The 13915-nt window shown below is 47.3% G+C and overlaps 1 protein-coding gene across 10 annotated transcripts in view; it reads left to right on the top strand.

Annotated features, from left to right (window-relative positions):
• The first annotated feature begins 626 nt into the window (after positions 1-626).
• The window catches only part of ZNF532 (zinc finger protein 532), a 104906-nt gene continuing 91617 nt past the window's right edge, over positions 627-13915 (top strand). The window contains exons 1-3 of one of the 10 annotated variants that reach the window (XM_066247197.1): positions 627-762; positions 3109-3186; positions 3272-3381. The gene's annotated coding sequence lies outside the window, so the exon portion shown is untranslated. Of the gene's footprint in view, positions 763-996; positions 1532-2143; positions 2312-2405; positions 2771-3108; positions 3187-3271; positions 3382-13915 lie in introns of those variants that run through there. The other 9 variants (XM_066247192.1, XM_066247191.1, XM_066247201.1 and 6 more) reach the window with 9 other exon arrangements.

Here is a 13915-nt window from a genome sequence, read left to right as displayed (position 1 = left end):
ACTGCAACATGAGTGAGCCTTCTGAAGAGGTAATGGTGACATTTTTTTCAGATCTTTCTATTTTGTGCTATTTCTAAGGTACACACAATTAGCTTGACAAGGCGTTTCTCTCTTCTTTTAAAAGACCACCCCGTTGAGTAGTTCTGTGAACCATGTAGGAACCAGGACACAGGGCTGGATAAATAGAGTAGGGATGTGGTGGTAATATATTGTCTCTGTCCGATGTGTTGATGCTTATTACACTTTTGTGGGCTTTACATATACATATGTATCCTTTTGTGTTCCTATGACCACCTGCTGTATGCACACTACTTGTTTGTTACCTTTGTAACCCTTCTTGAATTTAAAGACCTAGCCATTATATCTTGTTTACTCAATATCATTCCCCATTAAAAAAAAAACAACACGACATGAACCGAACATGCCATGTTTCAATTTGGCCCCAGTGGCTTTTTCTCTGAAAGCCAAACGAGTGTCTTTTACACCAGGGCTTTCTCCCCACCCCAGGGGGTGTCTTCCATTCTTTTGTGGCTCAGTTTAAGGCTAAAAGGGCTCCAAACCACCAACTAAACTGCAGAGAGCCCCTTCTTCCACCTCCAGGGAGAAGTTCAGATTGAATTTATCTGAAGATAGCGTGCTCTCTTCTTACTTATTTGCCACCATTACGAGGACAACAAACACCACCTTGACTTCAAGATCCTGGTTGGAGGCTCACGGTCTTTCTCAACCATCTTTGGCGAGGCCTTGCTTCCTTCCACTCGAGTAAGTTGCGGCTTGGGGCCATGGAAAGGACTGGGTGAGAGTCTGAAATGTCGTTTGAAAAAACAGCAGCCCTCCCTCCATCCCCTCACCACCACCACCACCCCGCTCTCCAGGGCGAAGTTGCAATCCAGCAACCCCAGATGGGCGAGACTTTGGCAGGTCTGCGGGGCTCCTCTCGCACCCGCCGCGCCGGCACGGGCACGGGCACCGGCCCCGGCCCGGCCGGCGGACTGGCCGCGGGGCTCTGCGCTCCCGAACCTCCCTTCCCCCACTGGCCGCCCCCTCCCCCTCTCCCGCGCTCCCTTTTGTTTGCTCGCTGCTCCCGCCGGCCGAGCAGCCACCGCCGGGCCCGCACCCGCACCCCCAGCGTAGGCCCCGGCGTGGCGGGCCGCCCCTGCCACCACTGCCGCCGCGGCGCGGCCTAGAGCGCGGGGCCCGGGAGGCGCGGGGCCCGGGCCGGGCGCACGGCGAGGCCGCGGCGGCAGTGGCGGGGCGGCCCAGGAGCTCGGGAGCCCGGGAGGCGGCGGCGGCGGCGGCAGCGGCGCGGCGAGGCCGCTCCACCGCACACGCACACACAGACCCTGGCAGCGGGAATGCAGATGACACGCCCGTAACATGGAAGCCGCCGCCGCCGCCGCCACCGCCGCGACGACGACAGCAGCAGCCGCTACCGCAGCCGCAGCCAGCGGCGCCGTGCTGAACAAAGGTCATCCGAGCCGCGGCCCAGACGCCCGGGCTTGACCGCTGCAAAGGCCAACCCGGGAAGGGGGTGGGTGTGCGCCTGGGGGCGGGGGCCGGGGGGCGGGCGGCGAGGGGCTCTGGGCCGGGGCGCACGGGGCGCGGGTGGGCTCTGGGCCGGGCTGCGGGCGCGGCCCCTCGTGCCACCCTGCGCTTGGGGTGAGCGCGTGAGACTCAGGCACTGTTGCTGGACTGCAGTGGCCTGTCCCAACCCGGCCATGGGGACAGCTGGCCTTCGCGCCCGTCCAGCTTCCTTGGGGGGGCCGAGGAGCAGCCGGTGTCGCTAGGCCCCGCAGGTTTAGAGAGGGGGGCCACGTGAGTGCGGGACCCCTCCTCCCCCTCCAGCGCTGGCCGAGGGAGAGGGGTCTGAAAGGCCTCTGTGCCCCTTCCTCACTGGACTTTCCTTAGCCCCCCACCCCCACCCCCACCCCAGGCATCTCTAGTTTTCTGCCCCGAGGTGAAGGGATTTGGACTTCTCCCCCCAGGTACTTGAAAGAAGAGAAGGTTGGAGGAGGAGGAGACTGGGGGGGGGGGGGGTTGCTGGTGGTGGTGACAGGGCTGGGAGAGAGAGAGAGAGAGAGAGAGAGGGACGGGAGGAGGGGGCTGGGTGGGGTGGGGGTGACAGGCAGAGAGGAGCCTGGTCAACAAGCCAGCAGCACTCAGCCTGGAGGCCGAGGCCGGCTCCCGCAGCCGACGCATCCAGTGTGAGCAGACACATAGATTGCTTTCTTGGGGGCTCTTTGTCAGCCACCAACACAGAGAACACACACTGACACACACGTACACAAAGATCTGAGCCAGGTTGTGGGAGGTAAGTGGGGAAAGGAGAAGGAGGGGGCAATAGTGTCTGTGGTGGGCTTTAGGGTGGAGGCGCGGGGGGATGGGCCCTGAGGGGCATTAGGGTGCTTGTGACGTGGGCATTTCCAAGACTGTGTGCTTGTGTGGTGGTGGGGGGACACACGATGACCTTCCCTTCCTCAGGAAGACCTAAAAGGTAAAAGCAACCCCCAGCGAGATCCCCCTGTGCTGATGATTTTCAGGGACTTGTTGGCAACTCAGCGAGGGTTGCCATAGCTTTTTTATGTAGGGTGACCAGAACCGGCTGAAACTGGTTTGAGGCAGATCAGCTCCTGAACACAATGCAGTCACTGAGCTACTACAGTGGGATAGCAGCTTCCTCCCTTCATGGCAGCCAAAAGCAGAGGAGCTTGCAGGAAGGTACCATCCCAACACAGTATGTGAATGCACACTTAGACACCACACAGCACTGGTATGTGACTAATGGAGTCCTGAAAGATTCTGTGTAGAGAAGATGGGGAAAAATGTGCAGGTTTGCAAGGTCTGAGATTACTTGGGCTTTTCCTGCCTTTTTCTTTTGCTTAAGGGATGGACAAGGAGCTGAGATTTATGACCCTTATTAAAGAAAAAGAAATGTGACTTGCTAGGGTGGGACACTTGGTTTATGCAGTCTCTCTCTCTCTCTCTCTCTCTCTCTCCTTCTCTTTCTCTGTTTTTAACAAACCAAACCAAAATGAACTGATGGGTTTGTAATGGTAGTTTGTTGCTGGAGATTGCTACTTTGCATGCTTTTTTTTTTTTCTCTTGCAGGGTATGTTCTGTTTTGTGCTTTTCCTTTTAGAAGCTACTAAAGGGTGTTGGGGATACTTCTATTATGAAGGCCAAAAGGTAACAGTATTGTTCTAGGAAATGAGCATAAATGCTTTCCAGTGATGCTGTAAGGCATACATACTGTCTTTTTTTTCCCTTGTAGGCCTGTTGACTGGGGCTGCTTTTAACCCTTTCATGTGTGCAGAGAATGCAACTGTGTGACAATAACTGAACCCTGATTCAAAGTCTTTCCCAAAGGTCAAGGTTCACAAGGTGAGAAATGATATTTTGAGCATGAATTTAAGTATTTATTTTGAAGATCCATTCAGACACAGCCTGCTCAGTGGATTGGTACCCCGGAGCTAATATCGAGTTTGTAGGGGAGAAGAAATACTCTTAACTTTATTCATGTTTAATGGGATTAGAGTGACTTTATGATGGTATTTCTATCCAGGCAAAAATCAGAATGACTTCATTAAATCGCATGTGTCTAGGCATTTAGAAGATCAGGCCTGGAAAGAAGCAGGTTTAGAGGATAGTAGGAGGCAGGGCCTTGTGGAGAATGCACTGTTTTGCATAAGACCCATGTAGCATTTCCCTGATGATCACAAAAATAGAAAGGAAAGACTGAAGGACTTGCCAGATAGAGGCAGCCTCACCACCTTGCTGGGATCTGAGAAGTCAGAAGGTAGACCTGCCTTTTGTTCATTCATCACCTTTCTTTTGCCTTGCTGTCTGTGTTAACCCGAAAGGTTTTTCACTCCGAGTCAAGTGGTGGAATGGCTTTTATTGATTTTGGGGGCTGTTGACGGTGAGTTTGCCATTGGATTACTTGTGGCATACATTTTAATGTGGATTCCTAATGCAGTACCAGGAGGAAGGTGGGTCATCTGGCTTCGTCTGTGCAAAGATGCCTGTTAGCTCAAAGCTTTCGAGCAGTGGATGGCAGAAAATGTCTCCTGCCTTCAGAGGTTGCTGTTAGATTTGAGCTGGCATTTTTGTGCATACCCCAGAAACAGAGGTTTTGGAGCAGAGAAGAAAGCAGTAGTGAGGATAGCCAAGTGAAGAACAAAGGCAGTGAAGGCTTACGGGGGTGGGGGGTGGGTGGGGGGGGGGTGGGGGGTGGGGGTGGGACTAAATATTTTGCCTTGAGGTTCCTTGTGAAAAGAACTTCCACTTCCCCAAACAGGAAACCAGCAGCAGCTCCAGAATCCCATCCAATATGATGTCACCAACAGATAGAATTGGTGCTGTCGTCTGGTGTGGTAGAAGTACAGTCCAGAGGAGCCCCATACAAGGCATGATTGAAAATAAATTTCTACCCTACTTTGAAGAGGGTATTTTGTTCCTCTTCTCCGTCAGCAGAACAGAGTCTTTTCAGAAATGCCGAGGATCTTAGAATTGGTTGTGCTGCTGGCAGTGGGTGGGCAGAGGCTCTGCCCTGGAGGGTGTCAAGTATGCGAGGGTTTTTGTTCAGAAAATTTTCCTACAATTGCAGAGCATCCAGAGTCTGAGAAAACTGGCAAAGGGAAACAGGAGTGCATGGTTAGCTCAGGATACTTTGTGCAGTATTTAATAGAGATAAATGTAATCTCGGACTGCAATACCAGTAAATAGCTTACGTGATGGAACAAGATTCTTGACAAAGCGCTTGCTGAAATTGGTTTTCAGTTCTACAGCGTTGTGGACTGCCAGAGGTGGTGTGTCTGAGTGTGGGCAGAAATTGCTTGCAAAGCAGATCCCGGTCCATGTTGCATGGTATGCTGCTCCTGCTTTTTTTGGTGCCAACTAAAACTCAGATGGCTAATATGATAAACCTTAATTAGCTTGATACAATAAGCTGTTTTATAATTTAGTCCTGCACTCCTGTCTTTGGAAAACCAGTGATTTTTTTACTTAACTTTGACAGCTCACCCCTAGCAGGGACTCTTCCTTGATAATATGTTTAAAAAGCCCTTTTTGTAAAGCACAGCCTGTCACAGAATGTTCTGGTTTACTCTTTCTCTGTGGTTTTTAGCTTTATTCCTCCCCTCCCCCAGAAGGCTCCTGGAAAACAGCATTTGCTTTGCATTTAGGCTGGTCTTTCCAGCGGCAGATGCAGCGTGAGGGTTGGAGAGCTGGTTCTCCAAGGCTGCCGGCTGGGAGCTCATCTTGGCTCGAGGTCTGCTTCAGGTGGCGAGCTCATGCTGAGCTGTAACAATGTGGCAGCCCAGGTCCCCCGGGGAGAGGATCTGAGTTTTCTGGGCAAGGGAATGTGAGGATGGAGAATAGCAACTGCATTAGCATTCTCTTTCCTGGAAGAGCCAGGAGGGAGCAGGCTGGCGCCCACATTTGGGGCCTGGGCCTGTGGCAACCACATTTGGAGCCCAGAGCCCGACATCAGGAGCCCAGCGCTGGTCGGGATTGCCTGCAGCCGTCCACGAGGCCGCCGTCCCCTCTAGAGGAGGAATGTGTGGTTTTGGCTGAAGAGGATACCCTCGAAAGATAGTGTCACTGGGTGTTGAACCTTTGCGTGTTTTTGTCATTTGCCCACTTAGAATAATCTTTTTTCCATGCTAAATAACACTGGGTCCAGGGCTTTCAGACTTCAGACTCATGATTCAGAAGGACTCTGCTATATTTTTTCTCTTCTTTTGTCACAAAGAGATTCCCTGCCCCCACTCACCTTGACTCCTTTTTAGAGAAGGGTCCAGGAAGGAGGCGGCCAACAATGGAATTTTCTGCTTATACCTTTAACCAGGATGGGTTAGAATTTTCCTGTTTTTAGTCTCAACTCCCTTTATTTCCTCCTTTGAAATACTTTCCTGGGCATTGTTAGGGAGTATTGCTGTGGGCTACAGACCCCCCCCCCCCCCCCCCCCCCCCGCAAATTCTGTTGATTTGGAGTAACCTTGCCTGTATCCTTGGTGGAACCCCACTTGACTGTGTGCAGTTGGAGCAGGAGTTGCCAGTAAAACGGAAACAAAGTATCTTGAAAAGATCTGGGGCTTCTTCTTCTGCCAATCTCTCTTCCTAACCAACACAATTCAATAACATCAAAACAGCAGCCACGATACATGTTAAGGAAATCTATACTTTTGTGAAATTGTATTTAGGGGATGATCTTTAACCAAGTCATGATTAAATAATTAAAAAATATTTTAAACTTATTTTTTATACATTTTGAGAGAGGGGGGCGGGGGAGAGGGAAGGAGAGTGAGAAGCATCAGCTCATCGTTGCTTCCCTTGTTTTGTTCATTGATTGCTTATCGGTAGGTGTGTCTTGAGGGCAGGGGGTGGTGTCTTAAGCCCAGCCAGTTACCCCTTGCTCAAGCCAGTGACCTTGGGCTTCAAAACAGCCAACTCTGGGCTCCAGCCAGAGACCTCGGGATCATACTGATGATACCACACTTGGGCTGCTGAGGCCGCACTCAAGCCAGTGACCTTGGGGTTTCCAACATGGGACTTCAGCATTCCAGGTCAGTGCTCTACCTGCTGCACGACCACCGGTCAGGCATTTCTTTTTTTAATTTTTAAATTTACGTACTGTAAAATTTACTTGGTGGTGTACAACTCTCTAGGTTTGACAGTTGTATAGTACTGGGTATCCACCCCCCCCCCCCCCCCCAAGACTGTCCTCTGGCTGGCCCCTTGCAGTCAGACTTCTGACCCCAACCCCGGGCAGCCTACTGATTTGTTCTGTTCCTGTATCTTGTGTTTTTTTCTAAAATGTACAAATTGCTGCTTTCACTTAGCAAAGTACATTTAAGATTCATCCGTATTACTGTGTATATCCATACTTGGTTCTTCTTTATTGCCAAGTTGTAGACCACCATATGGATGTACCTCAGTTTTTTTTTTCTTTAAAGATTTTATTTATTGGTTTTAGAGAGAGGAGAGAGAAATAGAGGGGGTGGGAGGAACAAGAAGCATCAAGTCATAGTAGTTGCTTCTCATATGTGCCTTGACCAGGCAAGCCTGGGATTTCAAACCAGCAACCTCAGCATTCTAGGTTGATGCTTTATCCACCGCACCTCCACAGGTCAGGCTGGATGTAGCTATTTTTTATCCATTCACTGGTTGAAGGACGTTATTAGGGTTGTTTCCAGTTCTGGACGATTGTGAATAAATTGCAGTAAACATTTGCATACAGGTTTTTGTTTCAACATAAGTTGTTATATCTCTTTGGTAAATACTTCAGAGTGGGATGGTGGGGTCCTGTGGTAAGTACATAAGAATTAGAATTTTGAATGAAAATAAATACAGCTCATCATGGTTCACACACACAAAAAAGATCTAGTCTTGTCAGCTGCAGTTAAGACTTCTCAAGTAGGAGATTGTAGCAGACATTATCTGAAGACACAGCGAGAGGACCCTGATAACAGGCCACCCACTAATGGGGATGACATGCTTTATAACCCAGAACTAATCGGAATTAGGCAAAAGTGGAAACAAAAAACTGCAAGTGGTAAAAATCTCCTTTATTTCGTACAGCAGTTATTTTTAATCTCTTCAGAAACATTTGGTAATTTAATATATACATTTGTCTTCAGGTTCAGTAAAATGCCAAACAAGAATAGAATTAGAATTTTGGAAAGGGGTACCAAAGATATTTCTTGAAATCTTAGTCGTGCAAGCAATTATAATTTGTCTGATTTATTGACTGCCCAAATAATTGGTGTTTTAATATTTGAAGTTATTCAGTTTTTATGCCTTTTAAGGATGTGAAAATATTTAAGCAATATCAAAGCAAAGAAGTAGGTAGAATTTTAGAGGCAGATTTTTTTTTTGAGGGTAAAATAGTGTTCAGGATTGGGAAGAACAAATAGATAAGGTGATGCTGTAGAGGGAGAGGGCCCAGGGGAATGGGGGCTGATGTTAAGTTGGGGGTTCTTTTTCATCTGTTTAACTGGTATTTACTGAGTGTTGACTAGGTGGCGCATGTTGTGCTAGGCCCTGGGAGGACCGGAGGGAAGGGGTTCAGGGAAAAATGAGGGGGATGTAGATGTAGCCTGTAGATGCTATGACAGGAATGTGAATGGGCCTCCCAGTGCCATGTGTCCAGAGAGGAGCCCTGGAAGAGGTGGCTTCTGAGCTGCACCGTGAAAATCCAATAAGATGGAAGATTGGACCTGGAGTGGTGGACATACAGTGCAACATAACAGATGATGTATTATAGAATCGTACACCTGAAAACCTCTACAATTTATTAACCAATGTCACCCCAATAAGTCCAATTAGAAAAAACAAAGAATATGCCAGGTAGGTAAAGACTTGGCTGGGGGAAGGAGGCGAGTCTGGCGGACCAGCGTGTGGAAGGGCACTGAGGGGGTGTGGCATGGCCAGGGGTTTGGGAGGGTGGGGTGTGAGAGAGCAGAAGCAGCTGAGGAGGCAGTCAAGGGCTAGACTTCTCTGAAGGTCATTCTGTATCGTCCATTTGAGTCTGGACTTCCTTGTGTAGGCAGTATAGGCAGGAAGACTTACTCTCTAATGACAAAGGTCCAGCAGTAATCCCCGGGAGGCTGCAATGGAGGCTGTTCAGACTGGAGGCAGGGAGGTCAAATGATGAGAACAATGCAGAATCCGGGAGGGAAGCCCAGGGCCTGACCCAGGGCGTGGCTGTGGGGATGGAGTGGTAGGTGGTGACTGCTTCAGGGGCTGCTGTGTGTGTGCTGGTATCTGATGAGATGTTGGCTGTGATGGAAGAGCCTGGATAGAGGCTCTGGGAGGTTTCTTGATGCTGATTGTTTCTGGTCTTTTGAGATCCTGAATTTAGAAGGCAGAGTAGATTTGGAGGATGGAGGGGTGGAGAGCTTGGTTGATAACACTGAGTTCAAGTTTGGGTTGAGTTACCTGGGGGGTGGCCTTTGTCTCCTTGTTTGTTTGGGCTAGAGATTTAGATTGGGAGGAATTAGCATAGACCAGATGATAGCAAAAAGGTGGGAAAGGGTTGAGTTTGGGGTTCCATATGATAATGGTTTATAGTAAAAACCATAAATGAAGTATGGGAGTGGCTGAAGAACTTCAGATGCATGCTTCAGGAAGCTGGAAGGCCAAACATTCCCAGAAAGGCAGCAAATATTAGTAGCTAAGACCTGCGGGCACAGCAGACCATGATGGTGGGCCTTTCTGTAGGTTATATCATTTATATGGAAACTGTGGGATGAACTGTGTACTCTTATCCCCGTGGTATCTGCTAGTGAGGAAACTGAAGCGAAGATCCTAGCCAGGGTCTGCCAGCTCCTAAATGGGAGTAGAGGTAGACTTTGACACCTATTCCTCACCACCATGCTATCCTGCCTCAAGCGAGCACATTGGTGGACGTGGGGGAACGTGGAAGGTGTTTCGGGGTGTGGAGGCAAGAGGGAGGAGTAGAGGAGGGCACAGGTGAGAGCTAGGCAGCACTGATGAAGGTCAGCTTGCAAGTGGCAGATGGTCGAGGCGAAACAATGTAATGGAGACATTTGAGTCCACCCGTAAGGGACCTGGTACTTAGCCAGATCTCCTGACTTGAGTCATCTGGAGAGATAACCTGAATCTACACCCAAGACACGCTAGAAATAGTGTGTTGAAAAGACTGACATTTTTATTGGGACTAGGATGAGGATACAAACTAGAAGGAAGAAGGAACAAAGAGATTTTTAAAAAATTATTCTTTGAAAGGGACAAGAAAATTGAAGTAAATTGAAAGTGGTGTTGAGAAAAATCTTTTGTTCCAACAATAAACAAACACAGTTTAAAGAATTCCGGGAATCATCCTCTACAGACGGGAAGTTCTAAATTCTGTTTGAGAATGAGGCATGTGAGCACATTCTGCTTAATCTAACCCTGGAGACTGAAATAAGGAATTTTCCCGCAAACTCGGTGGCCTTGTTAGCTGTCCCCAAGTGTTCCCTCCTAAGTAGCCTCTAGTTGGTGGTCCTTAGGGCCAGAAAATGCAGGCTTGGGGTGGTTTTGTCTTCAGTCAAATATTGTTATAACTTTGCATAATTAGAGATCCCAGGCCTCTTGAAGGATTCATAGAAACCTGAACATAAAGTCAAGGTGGTGTAGTTCTCGACTGTTTTCTCAGCTCAGCCTTTTCCATTTGTAACATAAACTCTTGCTTTTTTCAAAGGCTGACTCAGTGTCTAGTAGTGGGTATTGATTTTGATAGTTTTTAGGGATCTGAATAGCAAGAATTAGATGGCTGAAAAACTTAACTAGGTTAGAAAATTCCAATATTTACAGGGATTGCCTCATTTTCCACAGTGAGCCCGTAATGGTGTGGAGCGGAAGGGGTCATCCAGCAGTTAGTTAGGAGCAGGCTTGGAACTAGAACCTGGCACTCTGGGCTCCTGGTCTAAGGCTTGGAACTAGAACCTGGCACTCTGGGCTCCTGGTCTAAGGCTTGGAACTAGAACCTGGCACTCTGGGCTCCTGGTCTAAGGCTTGGAACTAGAACCTGGCACTCTGGGCTCCTGGTCAAAGGCTTGGAACTAGAACCTGGCACTCTGGGCTCCTGGTCTAAGGCTTGGAACTAGAACCTGGCACTCTGGGCTCCTGGTCTAAGACTGTTGCATTGTTACTTTCACTCTGCCTTCCAAAATTTTATGGTACATAAATCAGCTCATGTTTATAATCCATATTATATCGTGTGAACCTGAAATACTGAGTTATTCCAATGAAGCCTCATGCAGGTCCTTAACACTTTTGCTGATTTAATGTAGCCAGAGTGGGAGAGGTAATTTGAGGTTTGTAGCCTGAGAACTGATTATGCCTGGTGTTGTAGGTAAATCTGGGGGGTAAGGCCGTGGAGATTTTCAGTTGCCTTTGCCTTACCCCTCAGTGATACAAAACCTGTATTCTGCCACTGACCAGCTATGGGACCTTGAGCTAGTAACTTAAATTCTATGCTGTTTTTTTCTTGAGGGCATTTATTAAGATTAAATGCATCTAAAAGTACTTAGCAGAGTACCTGTTAAATGGTCAGCTCTTTGTAAAATCTTAGCTCTTTTGTCTTTTGCAGCTCTCAGTTTTTTGGGAAAGGGCTTTTTTGTCCAACTTCTTTTTTTCTGTCTAGGAGTGTGTTTCTCCTTGCCTTTCCTTTGATCTCATTTCTAAGTGGATTTTTTTTTGGTCATAAAAACACGTACAATGAGTGTCTCCATCTTGTCTGCAGTTCTTCACTCACAGTGGCCCTGTGTTTAAAAGTTGGTGAAATGTGGACAGGAGGGTAGCATACCTGTTCCTACTTGGCTGTACTTTCATTTGTAGGGCAAAAATCTTGCATGAATTTTGCGGTTATAATCTTTTACTTCAGAGGTCTTTGCTGCTTGGAAAATTCAGCCCAATCAGTGAGTGGTCCGAGTCTACACTGTCTGTCTATCATTGTAATTTATGTTGATTGGGGTTTTTAAAAACAAACAACTCGATTGTGAAAGTGGCCAGTTGGGCGAAGCCTTGGGTCTGTCCCTTCCCCCTGGCACGTGGCTCCCCACGTTTGTTTGATAGCGACCAGATGTTCAGATCTTGCATGCTGGGATTTGGTGGTGATGGAAGAGCCACTGGAGAAGGGACCCAAGGGATCTAGGAAGAATTACTTTGTGTCTAGAATTGCTCTGCCTAGCATGGTAAGCAGCAGGGCTGTTGAGCACTTGGAGTGTGCCTAGTCCTAACCAAGATGAGGTGTAAGCATAAAACACATGCCAGGTTTTGAAGCCTATACAAAAAAACAGGCTGTAAAATGTCTCATGAATAGATTGTTATATTGATGACATGTTGGAATGCCATGAGGATGGGAACTGGGAACTCCAGACATCTTGCATGTGTTCCTTACAGGGCTATGTGTTCCTTACAGGGCTACGTGTTCCTTACAGGGCCACGCGTCCTAGGCTGTTGCTGTGCCTGTCCCTTGATAGAACTGTGTTCCCTCTCCTGTGCATAGGGCTGTCCCACAGCCTTTGTAGTCCAGTGTCTTCATTAATTATTTTCCCCTTGTACATGCTAAAATTTATTTTTTATTTTTAAATGTTTTTAAAATTACAGTTGACATTCATTATAATCTTGTATTGGTTTCAGGTGTACAACGAAGTGGTAAGACAGTCATATGGTGCCCCTCGGTATTCCAGCACCCCTCTGGCACCATACAGAGTTACTGGAATATTATTGACTGTGTCTGTGTCCTCATCTAAACCACTGGGAGTCATACCTCTATTCCTCAGTCTCACTTCTGGTTCTCAGGACCAAACATCTCATTGGTCGCAGTTTAATGAGCTGTGGCTTAGAGGGCAGGGTTACTACTAACCCTAAGTGGGTGACAGTTTCAGTGGGCTTGAGAGACACCCCCTGAGGGGTCAGTACAGTAGGAATCATACAGGCAAAAGCAGTTAGCCATCTCTAGTGTCAGGGCATTCCTCATTTTATAGTGGGAATGCCTTTTAGAAAATGTCATTGTAAGAGCAAAATGTGCTAGCTGCCTTTGTTCAGACGTCCTCAAAGCCACTGACTGAGCAAAGGCAGTGAGAAATGATATATATGTTTATTAGCTAAGTTTAACAAGCTGGGGCAATGGAAGAGGGGGCTGCCTTTTTATAGAGCACTCTCTTGTTCATATATGAAAATGACTTGTTGACTAACTTGGTTTTTTCAGTGGTGAGGATGGATTTGCTTTGATTTGTCCTGTCTTTCATCTGTTCTTAATAGCTCAGAATTTCTACACGACTACACTGTTTTGGGAATGCAGTCTGTAGCTTTGCCTTTGTTCATTATTGTCAGAAAGTAACTTGTCCATAAGTGAACTGAATTTATGTCCTTAATTTTTATACTTTTTTATAATGTGCTTACTTGGATTCTAAGGGTAGATCTGGGTGGGAAGAAAACAAAAAAGAAAAGATTGAATCTAAATAGAGGTTTAGATAAGGATAAATTGAGGTGGTGAATAGTTTATAGATGATGTGTTGTAGAATTGTGTGCCTGAAACCTGTATAATTTTGTTAACCATTGTCATCCCCAGTTAATTCAATAAATAGAAAAAAAAAGATAATTACAAAATTTCAAAAAATGTATTGATTGAGTTTGAGAGAGAGAGAAACATTGCTACCCATTCATGCATTCATTGTTTGATTTTCTTTTTAAAACTTTATTGGTTTTAGAGAGGAGAGAGAGAGAAAGGCAGGGGGAGGAGCAGGAAACATCTTCATAGTTGCCTCCTGCATGTATCTTGACCGGGCAAGCCCAAAGCCTCGAACTGGCGACCTCAGCATTCCAGGTCAGCGCTCCATCCATTGCACCGCCACAGGTCAGGCCGTTGTTTGACTCTGCTATGTGACCTGAGCAGGGATCGAACCCACAACCCTGGCGTATCGGGGTGATGCTCTAACCAACTGAACTATCTGGCCAGGACAAAAAAAAAGATAATTTAAAAATATTATTTATTCTTTATTATTTTTTTAAATTAATAAAAATGGTAAATTTTGAGTAGAATAGTAAAAAAAATAGAGGGACGGAGCTTGGCTAAAAGAGAGATATGATCCAAGGATGGAGATGATGGAGAAGTTTAGCACTTGACACAAGAAGACAAGGAGCAGAGGACGCTGAGCACTGCTTTCTGGCTAGGACAGAGGTTTGGAGCCTGGAAATGGTGAAACAAGGAGTCCCAAGGAAGGTTAGCCTAAGGGTGACTTGGTCACCCTAGGAGATTGCGTCCAAGAAACAGTGTATTCCAAGGCACTGGTGATTTCTGAGTAGCTAGGTCTCACAGCAACCCTGACAAGTGCGTGGTCTAGCCCATTTTATGCCTGAGGGGTTTGAGGCTCCGAGAGGTGAACAGATAGGCCAGGGCTAAGTT

This window comes from Saccopteryx bilineata, chromosome 11, assembly GCF_036850765.1.
Source record: "Saccopteryx bilineata isolate mSacBil1 chromosome 11, mSacBil1_pri_phased_curated, whole genome shotgun sequence".
Classification (NCBI taxonomy): Eukaryota; Metazoa; Chordata; class Mammalia; order Chiroptera; family Emballonuridae; genus Saccopteryx; species Saccopteryx bilineata.
Note: the sequence above shows the minus strand (reverse complement) of the source record. Positions and strands in the feature narration are given on the sequence as shown.